A 19,541-nucleotide genomic window follows, 5' to 3' on the forward strand; every position below is an offset into this window, starting at 1 on the left:
CGGCCCGGAAGCTCCGCCTCCGGCCTGGAAGCCCCGCCTCCGGGCCGGAAGCCCCGCCTCCGGGCCAGAAGCTCCGCCTCCGGGCCGGAAGCTCCACCTCCGGGCCGGAATTTCCGGCCCGAGTGCGGACGTAAGTTTAGTAGTCGTAAATCCATTCTGTGAATAGCAAAAGTAGTAAATTTATTCTGTGAATCGGAAAAGTAGTAAGTTCATTCTGTGAATACCAGAAGTAGTAAGTGCATTCTGTGAATACCAAAATGGTACTAAGTTTAGGATTTTGTCTTAAGTTTGTTCTGTGAATCGGGCCCTATGTATTTCTGAAACTGGAACAAAATATAAAATTTAGAAACAGTAGCTATTTGCACATTTCCGAAGTTGTGAGTACCCATACTAGCATGAGAAATATAGGACATTTTTCAAAGTGACTTCATTTTTACACATTTTCTTTCATTTGGAAGGCAGAAATGCATCGAAAGTCAATAGGTAATAACATTTGCTCTACAATTCTGTGTCACCCTACATCTACTGATAAAAATTGTACCCCACTTGTCTGGCTCTCGCTAGGTTCTTTTACCCAGAATCCCTTGCAAACCTCAAACTTTGTAAAAAAAAACATATTTTCCTCACATTTCTGTGATGGAAAGTTCTAGAATCTGTGTGGATCCACAAAAGTCCACCCACCCCGCATTTCCCAAAGTCTTCCAATAAAGATGGTCTCTCACTTGTGTGGACAGGCCAAGTGCCCGGGACAGGAAATGGCCCAAAACACAACATGGACGCACTACATTTTTACTGCGAAAACTGACCCTTTTTTTGCAGAGTGCCTAGCTGTGGATTTCGAACCCTAGCTCTGCCGGCACCTCGGGAAACCTAGCAAACCTACACATTTTTTTTAAACTAGACACCCACGGGAATCCAGGATGGGGTGACTTGTCTGGCTCTCACCAGGTTCTGTTACGCAGAATCCTTAGCAAACCTCAAACTTTGTCAAAAGAAACAAAGTTCTGGAATCTGTATGGATCCACAAATTTCCAACCACCTAGCATCCCCCCGGGGTCTCCCGATACAAATGGTACATAACTCGCATGGGTGGGCCAAGAACCCGCAACAGGCAAGGGCCCAAAACGTAATGAGGAGACATCAAAATTACGTATCACAAAACAACCTGGTTGTGAGAGGGGGCCACCTGGGTTTTCAGCCCCTGCTCGGCGGCCATCTAGGTAAACTACAAACCCACACATTTCGGAAAACTAGAGACCCGGGGGAGTCCAGGGATGGCCTCCGAGCCCGGGACCAAAAACCCAGGTGACCCCCCCCCCCCCTTGCAAATCAAGGTTGTTTTGTGATAGGTAATTTTGATGTCTCAATAATAAGTTTTGGGCCCTTGCCTGTCGCGGGTACTTGGCCCATGCATGCGAGTGAGGTACTATTTTTATTGGAAGACCTGGGGAAATGCTGGGTGGAGAAAATTTTTGTGTCAGCCTGGTGATCCCACAACGTTCCCATGCAGAAATTTGAGAAAAACTAGATTTTTTCATCAAAATTTGAGGTTTGCAGGGAATTCTGGGTAAGAAAACTTCGGAGGATCCACGTAAGCCAAACCTCCCTGGACTCCCCCTGGTCTCTGGTTTTCAGAAATGTGTTGGTTTGGTAGTTTCCAAGGTGGCCTTCGAGACCAGGGCCAAAAACCCAGATGACCCTCCTAGCAAAATCAGGTTGTTTTGTGATAGTTCATTTTGATGTCTCCTCAATACGTTTTGGGCCCTTGCCTGTCATGGGAACTTCGCCATCCCACGTGAGTGAGGTACGATTTTTATCGGGAGACCTGGGGGGAATGCTGGATGTTAGGAAAATTGTGGTTTTCCTGATACAAGAATATTATGACACAGTAATGCAAGAAAAATGCATGACTATAGTCACATTTTGAGGTTTGCATGGCATTGTGAGTAAAAAAAAAATGTTGAGATCCATGAGAGGCACACCACCCAACACTCCCCATTTTTGGGGGTTTACAGAAATAGCTAAAGTTGGAAGAATTTCCATAGAGACAGACTACACCTTAGCACAGAAAGACAGATGACACAAATATGACTGCCTATCCATCTGTTCCTCAAGTACACACACATATTGGTTGGATTTGGCACAAGGGTGAGCAAAATGTTCAAAATGTATATTTTATTAACAAGAGATATCACAAAAAGGAAATGCAGTGTTAATAATGAAAAGGTTAAAAACCTAAACCAATGACTCACAGCTCGTGAGCTGTAAAGCCACGACAAGGCACCAGCCTCTTTACAGGCCATTCACATACCTTTCATACTTGACACACACGTTCACACCACCAACTGCGGCCCAAGCACAATACAACACTCACATCAACAATGTTCAGACAGGGTACACCCTGGCAGAGAGAGACAGAAAAGTCAAATATTACTTCAAAATGAACAATTCCTTAAGTACTCACACATACTGGTTTGATTTGGCATGAGGGTGAGTGAAGGTTCAGAGCGTAAAATTTTATTAACGAGAGAGGTCACCAAAAGGATATGCACTGTTAATGTTTAAAAGGTTAAAAACCTGAACCAATGACTCACAACTCGTGAGCTGTAAAGCCATGGCAAGGCACCAATCACTTTACAGGCCATTCACACACCTTTCATACTTGACACACAAGACCATTCACACCGCCAGCCACGTGCCCAGCACATTACAACGTTCACATCAACAGACAGCACCATTCAAGGGCCCATCTCTTTCATACACCCACATGACTAACACAGCAATCACACCGGCTGGTGGTTGACATAGTGTGTGCAGTGGTGTTTGACTAACAGAGTGTGTAATGACCATCAGCAAGTCACTACTCACACACTACCAGCCAAATGACAGGCCACGCACACCACCAGCCAAGCACCAGCCTACCCACACCGCCAACTCACGCACACCACCAGCCAAGCGCCAACCCACACACACTACTAGCCATGTGCCAGCCCATGCACACTGCCAGCCAAGCGCCAGCCCACCCACACAGCCAGCCCACGTACACCACCAGCCAAGCGCAAGTCCACGTACACAGCCAGCCAAGTGCCTGTCCACGCACACCATCCTCAAATTGTTTTTAACAAGAAAGAAAACACAAACTTTGGAGCTAGATACAAAACTATAACTACAAACACAACAGCGGTAACTAAAGACATCATTCTAATGCCAACCGTGAAACTGAACAACACCTTTATAAAACCATACAGACCAGGCAGTTCACTATTAGACTCCAGGTTGCTCCCAAAAACTCTTTTGAGTGTGATACTGTCTGAAACATGTGGGCACACACAGCCCAGGATTGGAAGGACAATCAGCACAGTGCATATGACTCTCTTTCCACATACCTCTTCGCAAACAGACTCTACATCTCTTACAGGGATTGGGGTTTTTGGGCGTGGGAGGAATTAAATTAGGAAAGTGGCGATCTTTTAATCTAGCCACATCCTCCACCACTCAAACTCTAGGAACACTTGCCTGTTCCACTACAACAAGGCTGCCTATCACAGACTCCTGAAACTGAACAAAACTCATCTTTGATGCAGGAGAACAATCCTTGAACACAACAAAAGCATTAAAAGTTGCTCAATTGAAGAGATGGAGGGCCAACTTCTTATACCAAATGTAAGCCTTACGGACAGCAGTGTAAGGTTCCAACCTCTGATCTACTCCATCAACACCACCTATTTGCTTATTGTAGTGTACAATGCACACAGGTGTGCGCACTTCAGCAACTTGACCCCAAACAGTCACAGGTGAAATACTGTCATCATGGATGGTAGTCAGCATGTACACATCCCTCCTGTTCACAAATTTCACAGCTAGCAGTTCCTCACTATGCAAGGCACTGCACTGTCCCCTCTGAAGATTTTTGCAAACAAACTCTTTTGGGTAACCTTTACAGTTAAAGAGGATTGTGCCACAAGCAAAAGTGTCAACTTTGAACAATTCCTTAAACAATTGCACAGCAGTGTAGAAGTTATCAAGGTACAAATGGTGACCTTTGTTAAAAAGTCCTCTAACAAGTCCCCACACAATTGTCTCTGAAACTCCAAAAGTGGATGGGCAACCAGGAGGGTCAATAGTGGAATTCCTACCAGTGTACACCCAGATATTATAGACATTTCCTGTCCTACTCTCAGACAACATATAAATCTTAATTTCATAACGTGCCCTCTTGCTAGGAATGTACTACCTAAAAACCAAACGGCCCTTGAACAGGACCAAAGACTCATCAATAGCTATTTCTTTCCCTTGAGTTTAGATCTCTGAAAATCGATCTACAAAGTGATCAAGAACAGGCCGAATCTTTGAAAGATGGTCACAGTCAGGGTGATCTCGTGGCAACGCCAAAGCATTATCAACAAAATGCAGCATCCGAAGCAAAAGTAAATACCGATCACGACTAATAATTGCAGGAAATATGGCTGTTGCCATTAAGGGACTGGTAGGCCAATATGAAGTCAGGGACAGCTTCCTTATCAAGCCCATCAAAAAAGTCAAACCCAAAAACTTTTTCATCTCATCCAGATTTGTCAGAGTCCACTGGGTAGCTCTAGAGCGGGGCCTAAGTCTGGCACTGTTGTCCCTCAATAACTGTAGAAATTAGTCTGCTCAACAATCTCAGCCAAAAATACATCATCCATAAACAACTGAAAACATAGTGCCGGCAAAAAAAATCACAATCCACTCTTTACCCTGCATCACCACTAAAGGCAGGCAACCCCGGCTACACCATGTTTGGATCAACCCAGAATCCAGCACTTCCAGTAGGAAGCCTGGCAGCCCTAGGGTGCAATCCCGATGTCTCTTGCTGCACCATCGACACATCAGTGTCCTCCTCTAAAAACAGGCACTTCATCAGCACTAAGAGTAGCTTCCTCCGCACTGAGAGTAGCTTCATCATCAGATGATTCCTCGTGGACAGAAACCTCACTGCCAAAATCTTGCACTCCCTCCTCTCCCTCCTCTCCCTCAGACGCACTGCCGGTCTCATAATCCTGCTCAGAGGAAGATTCAAAAAGCATACCAACCACCTGCTGAGCAGTAATTCTTCGGCTATCCATAATCCTTACTAATAAAGGTAACTTGTCAAACAAGTAAACAACAACAAACACTTTTTAAAATAAGTGAAAAACAAAATGTGGTTTTATCACAAAGACCTATATACTCCAAAACTATACCAATCACTTGCCATAAGCAGCTAGACTCACCACCACCTACTCTGCTCAGACACAGTAAGGACCAACAATATCCCACTAAAAAAAGAAAAAGCAAATTACACATTAGACAGCGCAAAACACACCAAAAAGAATGCTGCTTTTATGACACCACTTACAAAAATTCATTCTTGTATGACAATAATACTCATTTGGAGTGAACACAACAAAAATGTTTTTCTTACCAAATAAATGCAACTACTCAAAACTGTAGATCAATCACTGCCGAAACCGCAAACAAGAATCAAACACTTTGCACTAGAATAAAAAGGAGAAATAAAACATTACAATCACATATACAAATAATGCACTAGTCCACACACAATCCACCAGCCAAGCAGGGGGATAGGTGGGCCTAAAATCATAAGGCTGATCTGCCCCCAAAGGGGGCAGAAACAGCCAAGAAAATCACCCTTATAAAGGAGGTTACTCCCCCACACCAACATTTAAAAAACACTGGTGTCTAGTGACTTCTGCCCCATGGGTATAGATGGGCCTGAAACCATATGGCCAATCTGCCCCAAAAGGGGCAGAAATGGCCACAATAATCACCCCATAAAGGGGAGCGACCCTTGCCCAAGGGGCCGCTCCCCAACAACACTAAAACAATACCTGGCATCTAATGGCTACGGGCCCCCCTGGGGGTAGATGGGCCGAGAATTGCAACACTGATCTGCCCACAAGGGGGGCAGAAACAGCCATAATAAATGATCCCCAATGGGGAGCGACCCTTGCCTAAGGGGCCGCTCCCCACAATCATATTTAAAAAAAAAATAATCCCTGGTGGCCTAGTGGGCACACAATAAAATTATTCATTTATTTAGGCCGATTTACCCTCCCAAGGGGGCAGGAATAGCACAAATAAATGTTCCCCAAAGGGAAGCGACCCATGTCTAAGGGGCCGCTCCCCAAAAACATATATGTAAAGAAAAATCTCTGGTGATCTAGTGGGCACACAGCTAATTGCTTTTCTTTAATCAAACTGCCCTCCCAAGGGGGGCATATCTTGCCAAACAAATTGCTCCCCCAAGGGGAGCAGCCCCTTGGGCAAGGGTCGCTCCCCTTTGGGGAGCATTTATTTGGTCCGTTTCTGCCCCCCTGTGAGGGCATATTGGCCCAAATAAATGAATAATTATATTGTGTGCCCAGCAGACCACCAGGGATCTTTTTTTATATGTTTGCGGGGAGCTGCCCCTTAGGCAAGGGTCGCACCCCTTTTTGGACCATTTATTTTGGCTGTTTCTTCCCCCCTTGGGGGCAGATCGGCCTTGTGATTCTAGGCCCATCTGCCCCTAAGGGGGCCCGTAGCCATTAGACCCCACAGGCCATTAGACTCCAGGGATTTGTTTAGTGTTGTTGGGTAGCGGCCCATTGGGCAAGGGTCTCTCCCCTATATGGGTGTGAATATTTTTGCTGTTTCTACACCCTTTGGGGGCAGATCGGCCTTTTGTATTTATGGCCCATCATCCTCTAAGGGGAACAGAACCCATCAGGCACAAAGGGCATTGGAAAATAAAATCCCTGGTATCTAGTGGGCATTCCTGCTGCACGATTGCGCCCCATGCGCAATTGTGAAATAGGAATGCTTAAAAAAGAGACATCAGAGGAAAGGAAAACCCTTTCCTTTCCTCCGATGTCTCTTTTTAAAAAACCCCACCCTCCCCAAGGAGAAACTTACCTCCCGGGAAGCAAATGGCTTCCAGCTCATCCAGTTTCACGTAATGACGTCAGTGTGTGGTGCGTGCTGACGTTATTAGATGATGTGGAGGGGAGGCGGGGGTAGCGGAAGGGCTTCCGCTGCCTCCCCAGTAGGGGCAGCATGAGGGGTGACTTACGGGGGGGATTGCCAGCACTTCCCCGTTGGTGGGTGGGTGCTAGGACGGCCAGGAGCCGTGCGACGCACATGTCTACCGTGACAGGTTTGACAACAGGTTTTTAATCTGCTGCAGTCAGTCTACACATTGTAGGCCTGAAGCCATGTTTTTCAGTCCCACTCTGTTGATGGCATAATAGTTGCTATAGTCGGCATGTGGCATTTCACTTCCACGCTCTAGGTGTTTCTACACCATACTATTGATTTGTAGGAAAGGGATAAGGCAATTTAACCATATTTAAAGGGGATGCATGCTCACTTTACTCCAGATAGCAGAGGTAACTGTGCACAGAGTTCTACGCCTGGCAAAAATAGGGTTTAGAAAAAGGCACAAAATCAGGGGTGCCCATGCAGAAAAGGAGGATTTCCTTTACAAGGTCAGCAGGTCTTCTAGAGCTGTGTTCTAGCAGTGCTAACTACTTCCATTTAAAGAAGGTCTCGACTTTCCCATATTGCCATCAAACTCAGACCTACTGTTTAAAAAAATTGTATTCAAAATTCTGAGGGGCATCAAGGCATGACCTTTATGTGAGTGGCTAGAGTCCAGTTCCTGTTCTGGATCAGAAATACAAGGCATTGCCCTTTCTGTCAGCACTCATGAGGCCCATAGTGTGGTGTTGGGATTGTGTACGTGGTGCTGGGGCTTTTACTGCATCGCTGGGGCTAGTGATGTGGTCTTGATTGTGGGGTGGAGGGTCTAGAGTCTCCTACAGGGATCTGGAAGTGTTTTGCTTGAAGTAGCAGTATGATGATGTTGATGCAAATGCTGTGCTGGTGATGTTTGTGTGGTGCTAGGAATTTAGGGTTTTGTAGTTTGACACCGGGTTGTTAGTGTGGCAATACTGACAAGGAATGTTATTGAACTAGGAGTGGTAGTGTAGTTTTGCAGTTGTCAGTGTAGTTAATGAGCAATACAGCAGTGGTAGAAGTGCACTGATAAGAGTTGTTGATGCCGAGGTGGTATGGTTCACTGTGGTGGTGAATCAATAGTGTGATAGCACAAAAGGTAGCTTTGTGGCAATTATAATAGTGTGCTCTTGAGGGTCAATCAATCAGTAGATTTGTAGAGCACTACTGGTCACTAGTGAGGGTATCCTGGCGATGGCAGGGTCCAGTTGATTAGCCAAATAGCCAGGTTTTCAGGGACTTTCGGAACTCTGGAAGTGATTGAAAGGCGGTACATGAAAGGGTAGCTTGTTCCATGTCTTAGCTGCTAGATAGGAGAAGGAGCCAACCTCCGCATCTGCTATGTCAGGTTCAGGGTTGAGGGTTAGAGAAAGGAATGCCAATGGGAGGTGCCCGGTGGACTGATGGAAGCTCAGGCAGTGGTTTAAGTAGGCGGGTCTGCAGTTGTGTATGGCATTGAATGCATTGGTCAGGAGTTTGAACTGGCATCTTTTCTGTGCAGGGTGCCAGTGGAGTTCCCGGAGGTAGAGGGTGATGTGAGTTCATCTAGGGAGATCCAGGACAGTATTGCTGTGGTGTTCTGTATGGTCAGTAGTCGGAGGAGGAGGTGAACTTGGCCCCCCGAGTAGAGAGTGCTGCCATAGTCCAGTCGGCTGGATTTGAGGGCCTGGGTGATGGTGTGTCTTGAGCTTTGAGGTTACCATTTGAATATCTCATGAAGAATGGAGAAGATGAGGAAGCAGGAAGAGGAGACAGAGTTGACCCGAGCTGTCATGGTTAGCTTGTCATTCAGAAAAATTCCTAGCATGGTCAGCCAGGCTAGGAGTAGGTCCGAGTTCTGAGGGCGACCAGGATGCATCCAATGGGGAGCTTTTGATTCCGAAAATCGGTACCTCTATCTTGTCCGTGTTGAGCTTCAGGCATTTGTCCTTCATCCAGTTGATGACATCTCTCTTGCAGTTGTGGAAGTTGGTCTTGGTGGTGTCTTTGGAGAGGATGAGTTATGTGTTGTCTGCAGAGTATATGATGTTGGTAAAGGATGGAAGGCAGACCTTTTGCATCGTTCTGGTGAGAAAAGAGGTCATCCATCTGAGAGCAGGTCCTTGGATGCCTATTTTTTCAGCCTTGTGATCAGTGTGCGATGGTAAACTGAATTGAAAGCTGCCGAGAGGTTTTGAAGGATCAGAACCGCAGTCTCTTCAAGGTCGGATACGGCTCTGAGGTCGTCTGTAGCCACAGTGAGGGCTGTCTCAGTGCTGTGGTTGCTTCAGAATCCGGATTAGAAGAAGTCGAGTAAGAGCTTCCGTTCCTGATGTGAGGATTGTTGGTTGATGGCTTTTTTCCAATACTTTGGCCAGGAACTGGAGCAGGGAGATCTGTTGGTAGCTGTTAAATTCTCCGGGGTCTGATGATGGTTTCTATAGTAGGGTGTCAACTTCTGCATGTTCCCTGTCTTCAGGGAAGTTGGCTGTGGCAATTGAGGTTTTGAATAAGGTGGTGAGTACGTGGGTGATTCTGACTTTTCCTAAGTAATAGATGTGGTAAGGGTATGGGTCAGATGCGGCTAATGAGTGAAACAAGTTCATGATGGAGGCAGTGTCCTGTGGACTGAGGTGGCCCAATGCAGTTAGTCAAAAGTCTGCAGTGATAGCGGTGTTTTGTTGCTTCAAGCACCACCTTGGGGTGGGGTTTGAAGTTTCTGTAGATGATGGCAATGGGGAAAGTTTTCAAGGTTGTCGCAGAGTTCCTTTGAGGGGGTAATGTTGTTTATTGCAGCTAATGGGTTGGAGTGTTCTTTGACGATATTGAAGCATTCTTTGCTGTCATTGGAGCTTGACTCTATGTGTGAGGTCAAGGCCTTTTTCTTTGATCCTCTCAACTGTCTGTGGTAGATATTGAGATATGTCTTAAGGGAAGACTTTTAGGTCATGTCCTTGCTGGTGTGCCATCTCCTTTCCAGTTGTTGAAAGTGTTTTTTTTGTGGTTCTGAGGTCTTACATGTACCAGCTAGTCTGCTTGGTGGACCTTCTGTGGGTGTTGTAGGTGAAAGGAGAAACACTGTCGGCTCAGTTGGTGATCCAATTGAGGACGTTTCTGATGTTCTGGTCTAGTTTGTTGAAGGAGATGAGGTGGGTGTTGTTGAGGGCATTGTTCCATGTGTCCTTTGAGACTTTGCTCCAGCTGTAGTGGGGGTCATTGGGCAGTCTGGGGCAGAGGTCCGTGAGCTGTTGAAGTTGAAGTAGACAGTGAAGTAGTCGGTCCAGGTGAGCTCCATGGTGTGGCTGTATTTGATGCATTTTCTAGAGGTGAAGATGGGAGTCTAGCATGTGGCCTGCGGTGTGCATGGGGTCATGGACAAGTTTGGTGAGTCCGATGTTGTTCATGCTGTTGAGAAGGTTGGTAGTGCTGATGCCATTGTGGTGACAGGAGGGTGGTAGTAACATGCTGGAGGTAAGTGCTATGGTACAGGGGCACATTATGGGGTGGTAGTTCAGTGCTAGTGACAGATAATGCAATTTCCTCCTGGACCTACAATCGAGGATTTGTTATTTGTTGAAAGGGGAAATTATCAAGATGAGCAACAAATTGAGCAAGGATTACACACTGCTATGGAGTGGCATAGTTCAGCTACAATCAGAACTTAGATGTTTGTAAATACCCCACGAGTTCCGACTGTGGTTTTGTGGACAATATTACCATGTATGTCTTGATGTCACTAGTTTTAGGTATTTTGAGGTATATAGATTATGTTCAGGGAACTGGATCATCTCTAGGCCAGTATTGATGTTTACAGACAGCTTTCCTAATGCTTGACAGAGTAAGAGGTGATTTTTATTCAAAATTGATTGAACAAACGAGTATTCCAGCGGTAGATACGGATTAGGGACCAGCATCTGGGCCATCCATGGCATATTTTACCAATTACCTGCATAAATACTATTAATCTTTATTTCACTTATGTAGGATCTGTAAGCATCCTTCGAGAAACCTTCACAGTTACTTAAGAATGCAATTATTCAATTTTCAGTTGCATAATCAATACATTGTCTCTGCTACTGTGTCCTTAGCCAAGCAAACTTATGGATGGATATTTTGAAAGAGTTTGAAAGAGTTAATTGACAAAGATGCCACATTAACTGAGTCCTGATAGACAGTTTGGTTTCAATGGAGAATTCTCTAATTTCTGGAGAAAGTACTGAAGCCAGAGTAGAATCATGTGATGGAACATGGAACTTGATATGCTATAGAGATAGTACTCCCCACTCTACATCAGGCCCTTGGTTTTCTATACAAAAAAGATAATTCAGTGATTTTCAATATTGGTATTTATAAATCTATGGCACAAATCTAGCTTGGAAGCAATGGAACATTGTGCATAGAAATATGGGACACAGAAACAATGTCAGGAAGCAGAAGAGAATGTGTACAAACTGTGTGCAAGAAACAAGATGGCAAGGGGACTATTACTGTTCCTGGGCCAGTGGCCAGGGAGGCTGTAAGGGTTCTTCTTATCCATGGTCACTGGGACTGGCCACTTTTTAAGAGATAGACCTTTAGCTTTTCAACATTCATTATTGACCTTCTCAGTTTCAGCACAAGAACCAACCCTTTAGTAACATAGCAAGGAAGAGGATTGTTAGTACTTACAGCAGACAACTGTTGTGATCTGCTGATGGTGAATTTGAATCCTGGCAAGGTCAAGTCGGTCTTTTCCTCTTCTGTAGTAGTTAAATGGAGTATTATTAAATTTGGTAGTAATAGCACCTACTTTTACACCCTTTCAGTCCTCAATATGAGTCACCTGGTGCGGTTTTCATGGGGAGTCCTCCAAAGGCAACTACAAATTTACTGATACATATGTTTGTACCTGGTATTATCGCATTTGCAAACCCAGGCCCAGTACACCTGGGCCCGAAAAACAACGCACCCAGAGCCCGGGGCAGAGTAGGGGGGCTGAAGACAGCTGCTGAACCCTGACCCCACCCACAAACTTTAACTTGGGGAGAGCAGGGAAACTTCCACTGATCTGAAGTGAAAGGACCTCTACCCTACCACCACCCTTGCCCCCAGTAAAACTCAAGATGGCTGAGAAAAGATGCCTCTTATGCCTTTACCACCTGCACGATGTAGGTGCTACATGTGTGCATATTTGGGCCTGTTATTCTCATTGGGTGTTTGCAACCAGCATCATTCATTCTGGCCCAGTTTCTCCCTGCAAAAATTAACAAGAAACTTGCTTTAAGGGAGTTAGGAGCAACAGAAATGTGGTATGAAGAGCTACAGAAAAATGTATATTATCACCATTTGGTCCATAATGCATCCATCCCCCAAGGACTGTGGTGCTTTGTGAGAGAGTATGCGATTCTCACTGGTCGTTTGTGCGCAAAAGAAATTACTAAAATTGTGTCTGAGCAGGAAAATCTCGAAACCTTAAATAGATTATTTCCGGCGTGTTCACTACCTAAATAAACGACTGCTTGTTAAACACAAACATCTTGCAATCTCTTGCATGGCTTTCATTCAACACGACAATGAGATGTAAACTCAGAGTGTGTGGTCTGGTGCAGCAGAACGAATCTCGAGCTGATTTATTATTGCTGTTGAGATCAGTTAAACCGTAAGTGCGGGAAACAACAGCAGATTGTTTAATTAATTGCTCTTGGTGCAGAACAGTTACGGGGGCACCTTTGCGGCACGAGCAAACTGTTTGTTCTTTATTAGTCCAGGCCCATGCGGAGTGCAGTGTCAGCAGCCGAGACCATACCGCTAGGACAGAGGACGAAGAGCGGAGGACGAACAATCTTCTAGGGCTGGCTCTTCGAGGAGATGAAACCATAATTCACGCGGCGATAGCTAACAGAAGGTAATTTTATGGTCACTAAGAAAAATGTGTTTTCATTTTTTTGGTATAGTTACTATATAAATTTATAGGTGTACTTTGTATGTATTTCATTCTAAATTCCAGCAGGGCTGCGAGCAATAGTATTAGAACAAGGCAAGCACAACGGGCAGAGGATCCTGTTTTAGGAGCCACTTGTAGAGAACCACTGTAATTCAAAATGAAATAAGCTCAGAGGGTACACGCAGACTCGGTATAAATCACACCTTTTGAAAGGAAGGGTGTTATTGCATGTTGCCTTTAATTTTCCATTACCCCTGTTTCATTACCTCGGCTGCAAAAGTGAAGGAAAGGCAGATCTGCCCAGGAGACATTGAAGTTTGGAATTAGAGGGTGTCTGTTGTGGCACACAAATCAGATATTCTGTTATGGCATGAATATTGGTTTGAACAAATACCAGGTGTTAACCTTGACGAATGCGATTTGACCTAAAGAAAGAGGTAGCTTGGGAACAGTTCTTCATTCTACTTTTCTTTCCAAAATGGCTCGGTCTTTCTTCAATGCATGTTCTCTACTTTGAAATCTAAACCAATTCATATCTGCAATAGATAGCAATGCCCTTTAGTAATTACATATGTATTTATGTTATTGTATGCCCTTAAATACAACAAATGGCTGTTCTATCAACAAAGCCATCCTTATCAATGCTGGCTTGGTTTAATTTGATTTCATAGAAAAACGTTTTCATGGAATATTATTACTGAGAAACCATTTCATCTAAACTATTTTTTTTGCTTTGGTTTTAATACGTTATTTATCGTATTCAGCTACAAACAAAACAATGCCACATTTCGCGACATGATGTGTAGCATGTGATTGTAGTATCATAAGAAATAACAAAACATACGAGCATTCCGCATTTACATTTAAGAAGATAAAGCATGCCCTGAGTCCAGAGTAATGGCAGTGAATGGTGGCTATTAAACAGCCCTGACAGGTAGCACTGTGCAAGGAAGTACTATGTTGTAATACCGATGGAATTGGGGGAAGACTGAACACTGTATTGCAAAAAGAGGGCCATTTATGGCAGTGTGAGCATTACATATTTGGCAGAAGAGCTGCAGATCCAGGTGGGTTAATTTGTGAGGATGTGTCCATATGTTGCAGGTAAGCATGGAGGGGTTGCCAGATATTCCGTGGACGAGATGCGGGGGTCTGCATATAGCTCACTAGTCGTGTCGTAAAACATGAGGCTCTTGAGCCAGTTTTCCACACTAGGGTGGCAGCTGCTCCCCCAGGCCAATGCAATCTCTTGCTTGGCCAGCAGCAGTGCCAAAGCAGTGAAATACCGAGAACCCTTACATATGTTGTGAACATAACCAAGCAACGTCAACAGCAGCATTGGAACCAGCGTCATCTTCAAGCATTTGGGAAAGTTGTGTGAAAATGTCAAACCAGAAATTGTGGATGTGCGGGCATGTCCATGCTAAGTGAAAAAAGACAGCATCGTCGGCGCTGCACTTGGGACATGTGGAGGAGCGGGATGGGTCTACCCCGGTCGTAAGTTTGGGAGTCATGTAAGCACACCAAGAAACTTTAAGTAAAACAGTTTATGATTGCGATGGGGGATACTAACTTTGTCGGAAGGCATCCATAAAACAAAATATAATCTGGTAGTGGATGTTTCAGATCTGCTCTCCACGCCTAGCGCAGCCTGTTGTCCACATTAGGCACCAAGTCCAAATGCATGTGGTAGAGTCTGGAGGCCAGAGGCTTGTGGTTGTCATCATCAATGAGAAGGGAGAGGGGGTGAAGTTATCTGGAGCAAAAGGATAGGAGGGCACCTGGGCATGGAGGGTGTTCTAGATGCGGTGTAAAATGAACCAATATAATGGTGAAGCCGTGGCAAACCAAGTGACGTCTGCCTATATGGTAGCGTGTCCATCCGGAAAAAGGTCTCCTGTAGTGTGCAGCGCATAGTGAGTAGGAGTGCACTTAACTATGGCTTCAGTCATGGGGATTGCCAGTGAATGTCAGCATGGATAATACAGCCGCCCCTTCCCCAGCAGGCACATTAAACTGCACCATGCCCAGCATGTGGTGGTGAGGAGCTGTATGTCGATAGGGTCTAATGGCTGCCCCAGCTGAAGGATGGCATTCAGGTGTGCCTCTCCCACCAGATCTCGGCAATATGAATTTAAGGTAGACGGGTGTCAGTGTGATACCATTAGTATGCATAGTGGCACTGGGCTATCCGGTAATGTAAGTGAAGACCCATAGCCTGCGACCCACCCAGATCAAACGCAGCAAGAGACTGTGCAGTGTATCAAACAAAGCATTGGTGAGAGGGATGGGAATGTTGAGGAATAAATAAAGAAACCTGGGGAGCACAACCATTTTAATGATGGACATATGTCAGGCCGAGGACTGCAGCAGTTTGATCCATGTCTCGATTGACATATCTAAACTGTTTAACGGAAATTTTCAGAATGAATGGCATTTACCTTTTCGTCGAAAGCAATTCATAGAAAGTCTTTTTGGTCACAATTGGATTTTGAATACTAATTTATGATGTGTAAATGCAAATGTGGCAGGTCTTATTTTCAGAAACTATTTTGTTGGAAATATTTATATCAGTGCTTTACTTCAGGGGATATTATTTCATATTTATATCATCTACATTGTCAGACAATAACTTTGGATGCTTTTAATTCTCTGACGCATCACCATCTGTAAACAACATCCATCACTCACTCCTCACAACACCATCAATCCCTGCACCATAAAACCCCTCAATACACCTAAACAACACTCATCCCTGAAGCCTAAATGCCCTTTCTATCCCAAAAATCCATCCCTGAAACCTAAAATCACTCATTAACCCTAACCCCACCCATTACTGAACTCTAAACCCCCTTTCTACACCTAAACTCCACCCGTCCCAAACCCTTCAAAACACTTCAGCACATCCAAATTCCACCCTTTCTTGAACTCTAAAAAACATCACTGCCATTAAACACCAGCCATCCATGACCCATAAGAACTCATCACCCTAAACTACTCATCCCTGAACCCTGAAAACCCCTTTCTACATCTAAACTCCACCCTAAAACCTCTCAACACCCATATACTTTAGCCTGTTTGTGCACTTAATCAAATTATATGTTTATAGCACATTCACTGCTATGTATCAATGAAAACAATGTATTGATATGTAATTGCAGACAGAAGATATAAAACATGTGGAGAAATATTTTTTTACCAAATTTACTCAATATTTTGTTGCATTACTCAAATGGACAAACATACATTTTGGAAGGCTAACCTAGTAAGTGTAGCCCTGAGAGGCTGGAGGCTAGCATTAGCAAATATGTGTGTCTTTTTCTGGGAATGTAGTCGTAATCAATGATGTAAGTTGTGGCGGGGTTACTGTTTAAGGTGCACTGTTCATTTGTTGGCAGACATCGAACTCAGGAGTATGTGTAAAATATAAAATCTATGGACTCGATTCACAAAGGGAAATCTACATTCAGAGTTCTCCACACATAGATTACCACCTGTGCCTAGGAAGTAAGCTCTGTCTGCATGGTATTCACCAGTTTTGGGTGGACATCTCCACCTAGTAGTAACATTTATGAGCCTGTAATTTCATTATTTGTAACTTTATGGTTGCATTAGAACCATACACCTATTGGCGAAGTGTTCTGCCACTGGGGTGAAGAAACCCACCATCAAGGTGGAGAAATGCAAATTGAAGGGAATAGAAAAACAACATACTTTGGACCCAAATCTCACACACTTAACACACATTAACCCTGCAACCACATAAATATATACCACACCATAAGCTCTGTACTCTTTTCTTTTTTCTTTTTTTTTTCCCCTCATATAACCTCCGTAGCCATAGCAACCTCTCAACCTGATCCACCGCTAGTGCTGATGACTTGGTGGTTTCAGTCTCAGCTGTTTTTCCTTCGGGGACCGCCCAAAGTACACATCATGAGCTGAACAAGAGGTTTTAATCATTGGAATTTAACCATAAGCTAGACTGATCTAATATCCATTGTGTTCTCATCCAACAAATTCCAAAATAACCCAGTAGCGGGCCTACCTCTATAGGCATTCACCCTTTGATCCAGAGCTCTAAAATAAGTAACTGAATTCCACCAGGCATTCCAAGAGGGTGGAGCCATCTGACACCACAATTTACATATCTCTCTCCTGGCCAAAAGGATCATATAAAACACCAACTTATATTGCAATACATTCATGTCTTGCCTCCCCCCAGGTTTAAGGGTTATCCCAAAGAGTATAAGAGGTGGGCTTACCTCTACATCTGAACCCAGCACCCTCGAGATGGTCTTACCCACATTTTTCCAATATTCATGTAGCTTGAAACAGGAGACAAATATGTGGATATCATCTGCATTCAAGGAGCCACATCTAAGACATCTTGCTTCTCCATCGCCCCTCATTCTTGAGATTTTAAGCGGGGACCAATATAGCCTGTGAATTATAAAGAAGTGGTTCTTTCTGAGTGCAGCAGATTTGATTATCGAATAACGAGTGTCTATAGATACTTGCCATAAATGATCTAGCTCCTCTCTCGGCAAGTAGTTTTCCCAGACTCGAGTTGGCTTGTCAATCTTCCTATCTGCTGCAGCTAGAAGGTAGCCATACCAAAGAGCCGCCTCCTTTTTCCTTGGGGCCACATCTTGTAAGTCACTTTCCATGGGGCATTCCTCCAAAAGAGGCCAAGATTGGTTCTTACACCAAGAGACAATCTGATAGAATTTGAACCTCGACAGGGCGCCTCTAGTGACGTTGTTCCAGTGATCCCAAGAATAACATTCATTGCTTGAGACGATATCCTTCCAGTGCGTAACACCAGCCTCTAACAGAGGACGAGCTAAAACATCCAGGAAGCACTGCGGAGTTCCTGGGGAACCCCACAAAGTCGCCCACTCGCTATAATATGAGAGGCCCAAACAGTCTCGACAACTTGACCATAGTTTGGCCGCCATTTGTAAAGTCTTCAAACACACTTTTTTGAAGAATTTGATGGAGCCAAATTTATACATGAATCCCGATATCTCTATGCCGGCTAACATGGCAGTGAGCATGCTTCATGTTAACAAATTATCTGGGGTAAGCAATAACATCCTCCAATTCTTTATCTGGTAGGCCCAACAATAGAGTTGTAAATCAGGTAGGCCCATAGCCCCATACTGCAGTTTGTGCCTAAGTTTTTTCCAAGACAAGCGAATCCCCTTACTTGCCCATATAAAAGACGAAATCTTGCCTTGAATTCTAAGCAGATCCGCTTTTGCAAATTCTAGAGGAATGTTATTAAACAGATAAGTACATTTTGGTAGTATAGACATTTTTACAAGATTGACCCTTCCGTAGTGACAGAGAGGTATACTCTGCCATCTTTTCAGCAAAGCGTCAACCTCTTTAGAGACCCTATCTAGGTTAGTTTTTGGGATTTTTTAAGATCTTGAGTGATTATTACTCCGAGGTATCTGAGCTCCCTGGCAGACTTACTTTCATGGTCTGGAATATTTCATACCATAATCTCTGTTTTATCTTCGTTTACTTCATATTCTGAGAATTTCCCAAACACCTGTGCTTCAGCCATAAGCTCTGGGAGTGTGGCAGAAACATTTGAAGACATTAAAACTAAGTCATCCGCATAAAGCGCAACTTTCCTCTCAAATCCATTTATTACAAAAGGAGCTATCTTTTGATTCTGGCGTAGGCTCTGGGCAAGGGGTTCGATATATAAATCAAACAGAATGGGAGACAGGGGGCAGCCCTGCCTAGTTCCACGACCTATTTTAACAATTGGGGAGAGGCTTCCATTAACCAATATCAGGGCATAAGGTGACCTATATATTTTCTTGAGTACTTCCCTGAACTCTTCGCCAAAAAAAAAAACCCTGTCTAAGAAATGACAATTCACACGGTTGAAGGCTTTGGCAGTATCGACAGTAATGATGGAAAAAGGCATATTCTGTGACACTGCCAAGTCGGCTGCCCCAATTAGAGTGTATACCAGCTCTGTCATCTGTCTACCCGGAATGAAGCCCTTCTGGTCTTCATGTATAATAGGGCCTACAATTTTAGACAGTCGGTTGTTCAATATCGCCGCAAATACTTTATAATCAGCATTTAATAAAGAAATCGGCCGATATGACTGGCAATGGGTCGGATCCTTCCCTGGTTTTAAGATAAGTGATATGAGTGTGCCACTCCAAGAATCTGGCAGGGGAGAAAGGCCACCTAAAATGTCATTAAATAAATTTAGCCGAACTGGAACAACCTGATCCCTTAATAGGGAGTAGACTTCAATTGGAATCGCGTCTGGACCCGGGGCCTTTCCCCTCTTAGCTCTATCTAGTACCGCCAGAATCTCACTTCCAGTTATTTTTGACTTTAGGAATTTTTGGCTATCCTTTGATAACTTCGGGAGTTGTTTCTCTATAAGCTAACAATCAATATGTTCTTCCACTGTGCAGGAGTCTTCTTGATATAACTCTTGGAAGAACTGCACAAAAGCCTGTTCTATCTTATCTTTATCCTCAGTAATGTGTGCATGTAATTTGATCCTACTGATGTAATTATAGGATCTATCGATTTGGCTCTTTATTGCCAAAAATTT

This window comes from Triturus cristatus, chromosome 8 (assembly GCF_964204655.1).
Source record: "Triturus cristatus chromosome 8, aTriCri1.1, whole genome shotgun sequence".
Classification (NCBI taxonomy): domain Eukaryota; kingdom Metazoa; phylum Chordata; class Amphibia; order Caudata; family Salamandridae; genus Triturus; species Triturus cristatus.